This window comes from Onychostoma macrolepis, chromosome 17 (assembly GCF_012432095.1).
Source record: "Onychostoma macrolepis isolate SWU-2019 chromosome 17, ASM1243209v1, whole genome shotgun sequence".
Lineage (NCBI taxonomy): Eukaryota > Metazoa > Chordata > Actinopteri > Cypriniformes > Cyprinidae > Onychostoma > Onychostoma macrolepis.
In genome coordinates, this window is record NC_081171.1 from 9483499 (window position 1) to 9490584 (window position 7086).

Sequence of the window (7086 nt, forward strand, 5' to 3'; positions counted from 1 at the left end):
AAGAAAAAGAAAAACTTTTTCTGAATGATTGGTATTGTCTTTTTTTTATTTAAAGTCAAAATATCTAAACAAGATACATTTACTGGAGAAGCAACACTAAGACGTTTGTCTTGTGGAAATGTGTCTTCAGTATGAGTATATTTTGTTTTACTGTAATAAGTTGATTGTAACAAAACACCTGTCAATAAGACAAAATCAATTTCAGAAAAGTCTTCATTTCAAATGCAGTATCAAGTAAATTTAGATTTTTTTATTATTATTATTATTTTTAATAGATATCCTAACTGGAAAACGAGTGATACAAGTCTAAAAAAATCATTTTTTTGCAGTGTAGGAACAGCAAGGTTATGGGTTCGATTCCCACAAAAAGAAGGTTTATACCTTGAACGCACTTGAAATTGCTTTGGATAAAACCGTCAAGTGAATGCTTGAATTGTAATTGTCAAGTCTGATCATATGTCTCAAAGTTAAACGTTCCACAATGGGTAGGACAGATGTTAAGAATGTTAAAATCCACCAAAGTGCTGTGATAAAGGGTAAATATTGCCGGATTTACTGCTGAAGTTCTGATAACCCAGTTTTATCACCTTTTGTGCAGGACTCTTCATAAGACTGATTGATGATGACTACCTTGCTCTTATCAAACCATTTCTTTTCCTTAAGACTTCTCTTTGGAAGTAACCCTAGATGCTCTGTAATACAATAGAGATTTCCTGCTCTCTTTGTCCAGGGGATTGTGGTATGCCAGCGGAGGGCACGGTGTGAACGGAGAGGGCAGGGGAACATGAATAGGTCTGCTCTGCTGGGACTGGCACTCTCCGGCTCTGCGGTGGAATAAAAGCGACAGTGAGGATTAGAGGAGAGTTCTTCAGCTTGCGGGATAAGCTGATCTTCCACACTTCAGGTAACAGTTTTTTAAATGGGCGGGCTTTGGAGAAATAATGTGAGACATAGCTAAAGAGACAATCTGGTCTTCTAAAAAAAAAGAGGACGTTTAAGTTTAGGCTTAGAACACAATGTGTCTGAACGCTGAGCTTGGTCAACGGCTGCCGACATGAGATCTAAACTGTGACTGGGACCTTAAAACGTCAAGAAGCACCTAAGGATGACAGGCAGAATTTAATGCAAATGTCTCTATGAGATTTAATTCAACAGATTATATTAGTGACACAGGGTCACCTAATCTCTAAGAGGATGAATACATTCAAACGGAGGAGACAAGATTCTAGAATGTTCCCCCATGAAAGACTTCCAAAGCCAGTACTGTTTCAAAAGGGCACAGTAGTTGCACCTAGTCCCAACCTTAGGGATCTGATTGCTATCTGATTGAGTATGCACGCTCCATTTACACTTGGCCACATAAATGCGTCTTTTCAATAATGATATGAATGTGTTTACTCTCCCTTGGAATTTTCCATGCCACTCTTTAGGCACCATATGACAAACAAGTTTTACAGTTGCTGATCATTTGTTTTTCATTACTAAAAGACTTGAAAACCATTGTTAGCTAACTATAGTTGTTAGTTCCATTGAACTCTATCGGTAACGACAGAACTTGCAACCATACTTTTGGAAAACGCACCCCTGATTGGGGATTATTACACTGAACACTGTTAAGTCGCTTGATTTGCTAAAGTTAGAAAGGTTTGTGCCATTTAATCGTAAAAAAATATTCACTTGAGACATTATAGGAAGTGGACAAAATATCCAGTTTTGTAGATGAGACAAGTCAGAGTCAAGAGACCAGAAGAGGTTTGAATTGGAGTCAAGACCAGTGCCAAAAAAGGGCTGAGACTGAGTCAAGACCGAGTCCACATGCTTCAGAGATATTTTTATGGTCTTGGTCTTAGCCTTTAAGTCTGGTTGCATGATCATATTTTCATGGTCTTGGTCTTGTTATTAACTCAGGAGCATGTGGATTCAGTCTTGATTCTTTTCTGGTCTCTGTCTTGACTTAAAGGGAGAGTTCACCCTAAAATGAAAATTCTGTCATTAATTACTTACCCTCATGATGTTACAAACCTGTAAGACCTTCACTCATCTTCGGAATACAAATGAAGATATTTTTGATGAAATCCAAGAGCTTTCTGACCCTGCACAGTAACTACCATGTTCAAGTCCCAGAAAGGTAGTAAGGACATCGTTAAAATAGTCCATGTTACATCAGTGGTTCAACCTTAATTTTATGAAGCTACGAGAATTCTTTTTGTGTGCAAAGAAAACAAAAGTAGCAAATTTATTCAACAATTTCTGGTTTCTATGTCAGAACGCCGCTCCTGCGTAGGCAGCACCACACACGTGTCATGATACACTGTAAAAAAAAGTCTGTAAAAATACAGTACAATATACCGTAATAATTTGAAGGAATTTTCCGTATTTGGTTTTGACAGGTGTTTTTCTGTATTTTTTAATTAAGCTTTGCATTGTGGGAACAAGAAGCTCAGTCGATTATAGGCGCAAAAACAGTGCAAGAGCAGACGCCATTATTCACGGAGATAGTATCGTCAAAATTTCATTTTAAAGTCGGATTTCAGGTTTGGGGAACTGTTCTTACACTTCCATGGTAAATTAGTTATTGTTAAATGTTTACATAAACTGTAACTTTAACTTAGTAGCTTGTTTGGCAAATGAATATCGGAGCTTGGAGCCGGCATATTCAACATTTTCAGCACATCGTCACATCTCGACAACGTGGAGGTGTTACTTGTTACAGTGTTTTCACTTTTAGTTTTATAATTAAAAGTTTATTAACTTTTTAATTGTTGTTGCGGTGTATTTCTTACTGAGCGTGTCGTAAAGCATCGGCATATTACCCTTACTGAGGTGATGTTAAGCAGCTGTAAGAACGTTAAATCTGAGATACAACTGTGTTTAGAGCGCTTTATGCCTTCAACAGGAGCTGGCAGAGCAATTGTCATGAAAAGAAGACACCATTTACGACTTTTTTATTATTATTATTATTATTTAAAAGAGATTAAGATACGACTAGGTGAAGATCTGACATTGCAGAATTCTTCACGCCTTTTCTGCCAAATGAGGTAGGTTTAGACTTTTTATTGTCTTGTTTATGTTAAACACACACATACACACACGAGAAGTTAACTCGGTAATGTTACTGGCACGCTGTCTGTGAACTCGCACATTTCATGCACGCGCAGAGAATGCCGCTTCAGACAGCGCACCAGTAGCGCATCGAGTTTTCTCTCGCACTTACACGGACAAAAGCACGCAAAATTATGTAACAATGACCATTTTTGACGAGTGACAGTCTTAAATGAGTTTAAAAGTCTTGACTGATGTAAAGAGTTGGGATGTGTCAGATGTGAGTCATGTTTTAAAGGGACAGCAGTTCATGACATTCATGGTGTTTCTTTTGTTTTCTTTTCTAATGACAGGTTGTAATTGCTGCTGTACTGTACATCCCAAGCACCCCCTGCATTCTTATCATGAGTTTGTATTCTGTTTTATTTATTAACTGTTTTTATTTTATTTACCATTAGGCATGTTCAATACTGACAAAAAATTAGTAATTGAGTCATTTATTCAGTTGACTTTTGTTTGTGTAAGAAAGGTTTAATCAATGTTTGGAGTGGTTTTCTGAATTTACAATGTGTTTTTTATAATTTCTTATTTGTTACTGGTGATTCCAGATTGCTGTCATTCAAGAAGTTATCATTTCCTCCCCCATTGTGGCTGAGCTACACATTCTCTTTGTTTTAATTTAAACATAAAACATCCAGAGGAGATGGCACCTACGCTGGAATCCATACAAATGTAAGGAACTTATGTAATGAGACTGTGTATAAAGCATTTTTTTGTGTTGCCGTTTAGTTGAAAATAATCAAAGGGTTACTTCACCCAAAAATGAAAATTCTGTCATTAATCACTCACCCTCACGTCGTTCCAAACCCCTAAGACCTTCGTCCATTTTTGCGACACAAATTAAGATATTTTTGATGAAATCTGAGAGCTTTCTGACCCTCCATAGACAGCGAGGGTCCTATCACGATCAAGGCACAGAAACATAGTATAAGGACATCGTTAAAATGGTCCATGCGACATCAGTGGTTCAACTGTAATTTTACGAAGCTATGAGAATACGTTTTGTGCAAAAATAACTTTATTCAATGATTTCTTCTCTCCTGGGAGAGTCTGCTGGCATTAACGAGAGTACCACAACGCATGTGTGTGCGTTCATTTGCCAGTAAACAAAGTGCAGCGTCAGCACCACCGTGGGTCAGAGAGCTTTTGGATTTCATCAGAAATATCTTAATTTGTGTTCTGAAGATGAACGAAGGTCTTACGGGTTTGGAACGACATGAGGGTGAATAATTAATGACAGAATTTTCATTTTTGGGTGAACTATCTCTTTAAGTATATCGTAAAACATTGTTGACAAGATCACATGACAGATGCAATTGGAGACCACTGGAAATGCAAGTTTAGCATTTTATAAACAATGTTTGAACTGGAACTTGATAATTCAATCTCAACCTGTTCTGCACGTTACTCTGTTCTTTACTTTCATTCATTTAATTTCTTGTCATTTCCAGTCTTCCTGTGAAGAAATCCTGAACGAGGGTCAAAGGTTCAGATGATGGGAACCTACGCTTCCAAGACTTTGAGAATCCATGCACAATTTGAGCTTTTTTTTCAAATCTCAACATGGAACTTGGACTGAACATGCAGAAAAAAACAACAACAACAAAAAAAAAGTAGTTTCCACAAACTGGCACATGGCAAGAGATACTTTGTATCTGATTGTATAGTATAGTTTCACATTGAAATGTGAGGCATGAGTGCATGAATCTTTGTTTTTTCATTTTCAAATGCTGTACAAGAAAGTATTTTTTTGCAGTACCATGTCAGTTATGCAGATAATTTAGCATGAATTGGAGGTTAGTAATCTAACTTAAAGGGTTAGTTCACCCAAAATGTTATTTGAAAAATCTTGTTTCAATCCTGTTAGACTTTTGTTCATTTTTGGAACACTAATGAAGATCCCTTTTAATGAAATCTGACAGCTATACCTTATTGGACCTTGAAATGGTAGTTGTATATGGTAGTTGTCAATGGAGGGAAAATACTCTTTGTTCGTGTTCCAAAGATGAATGAAAATCTTATGGATTTGGAACGGTATGAGGGTGAATAACTGATGACAGAATTCACATTTTTGGGTGAATTGCCCTTTTAAATAATATTGTGTACTTCTATAGGTTAAATGGTGTAAACACTGGAACATTTCACTTGACAATTGACTGTAAGTCTATAGCAATTGTTATTAATGACAGCCCTGTCTTTGTAATTATTTTTTTTTACCCATGTATTTGAAAATATTTTGAATCTTGACTGTTTCACAGTGAAGTTTATCTTTGTGACCACTATTCGGTGCAACAACAATACTGTACAAGTCAAGTACCTGTTCATGTTTTCTTTTTTCTGCCTGTTGCTGTTTAAAACTAAAAAGTGTTCCACAATACAAGCATTTTCAATGGTGCTTTACACATTGTTAAATTAATTGATGTAATTATATTTTTGTCTTCACCTGTTTAAGGCAAATAAATGCTACTGAACACACTTTTAAGAATGTTTACATGAGGTAAAAATAAACCATGTTCAATTTGTATATATTGTGCTGGATTTATTTGCTACTAAAGATAGGCCTATGCTATAATGTTTTTGAAATTTCTGCATAAAGGATTGTACGTTTATGGTACAGAAGAAAATGTAAATCTACAGAATTTTCCATTTTAATGTTGAAGGAAATGTCTTTTAAATTTAACAAAAAATGTCCTGGTAATTTTCTGCCAGTACATTATCCGTTTTTTTACTGAATTTTTTTTTTTACAGTGTACTCTCATGAATGCGCGTCGAAGACTTACACGGAAGAGAGGAAATTGTTGAAATAAAGTTGTTTTTCTTTTCGCTTTGTTGTCGCTTGAATGTCGTAGTTGTGTTGCTGTCTATGGAGGGTCAGAATGCTCTCGGATTTCATCAAAAATATCTTAATTTGTGTTCCGAAGATGAACAAAGGTCTTACAGGTTTGGATCGACATGAGGGTGAGTAATTAAAGACAGAATTTTCATTTTTGGTGAAGTATCCCTTTAAATTAGACTCTTTTTTTTTAGTTTTCGAATGAGCTGGTCTCAACTACCTGTATATTCCTCTTCATTCAACTTTAGATTGATTTTTATACGCCCGTAAATGGTGACTTCACATATCAATAAAACCTATTCTTGTTTACGTGCCTGGTTCTTAACCAAACTAATCCCAGAATAAGTTGCACCAAGCTATGTAGAATGGAGGATGCTGTAGGAAGGAAGTGCAGTCTGTGACTCTGTATGCATGCGAACAGCGTGCGTGTGTTTGACTAGGTATAAATCAACGCATCTACAGCAGAAGTTTGTGTCTGAGTGTGTCTGCGAGAGTGTGGAAATCTGGTGGGCTGAGGTAGTCTTGGCTCATCTGCATGGTGCGACAAGTTATCAGAGGGAGCCATGAGTGTCCTGTTCACTCCAGGGACTAAGCAGAACAACAGTCTCAGTGTGACGCATGACTACACTCTGGCACAGCACAACCGCACAGGGCCTAATCTCGCTGTACCTCCTGATCCACCTCTTCACCCTCTCTCTGGTCATTATCACTCAACAGTTTAATACGTATCGCAGTGGGGACAGCAGCGTGCAGGTCTCTGCGATTTACTCTGCCCTCGGTTGCCCTACGCAGTTTAGTGAGGATATGAATCCTGTTGGTTCGATGAGATAGTGCCAACTTGTTTGCACAACATGCAGAACAGTAACGGGATATTTCCTGTTACTATTGCTTAACCGTTGAATTAGACTTGGTTTCTTTTGATTTAGGTATATTTTATCTGTCCTTAAGTTGGAAGAATCTAAAAAAAAAATACTTCAAAGTAGATTCACTTACATATTGGTGCCATAGCCCATCCCATGAATTAATATGTGACAGCTGCATAGGGCTGATTTTGAGATTTTCTAAAGTTCCTCAGGATATTTTGAGGATTTTAAATGCGTCTTAGTGCGAGAAGCCATTGTATGTAACACTTTCAATTAATCAGCGTGCGT

The 7086-nt window shown here is 37.0% G+C and overlaps 1 long non-coding RNA gene across 2 annotated transcripts; it reads left to right on the forward strand.

The window, feature by feature from the left end:
* The first annotated feature begins 768 nt into the window (after nt 1–768).
* Nucleotides 769–5568, forward strand: LOC131523303 (uncharacterized). 2 transcript variants are annotated; one of them, XR_009266746.1, is made up of 4 exons: nt 769–904; nt 3396–3450; nt 3651–3774; nt 4554–5568. It is a non-coding gene; the product is annotated as an uncharacterized LOC131523303 (long non-coding RNA). The 2 variants fall into 2 exon arrangements; XR_009266745.1 differs by lacking the exon at nt 769–904 and adding an exon at nt 2107–3038.
* The last annotated feature ends 1518 nt before the right edge of the window (nt 5569–7086 follow it).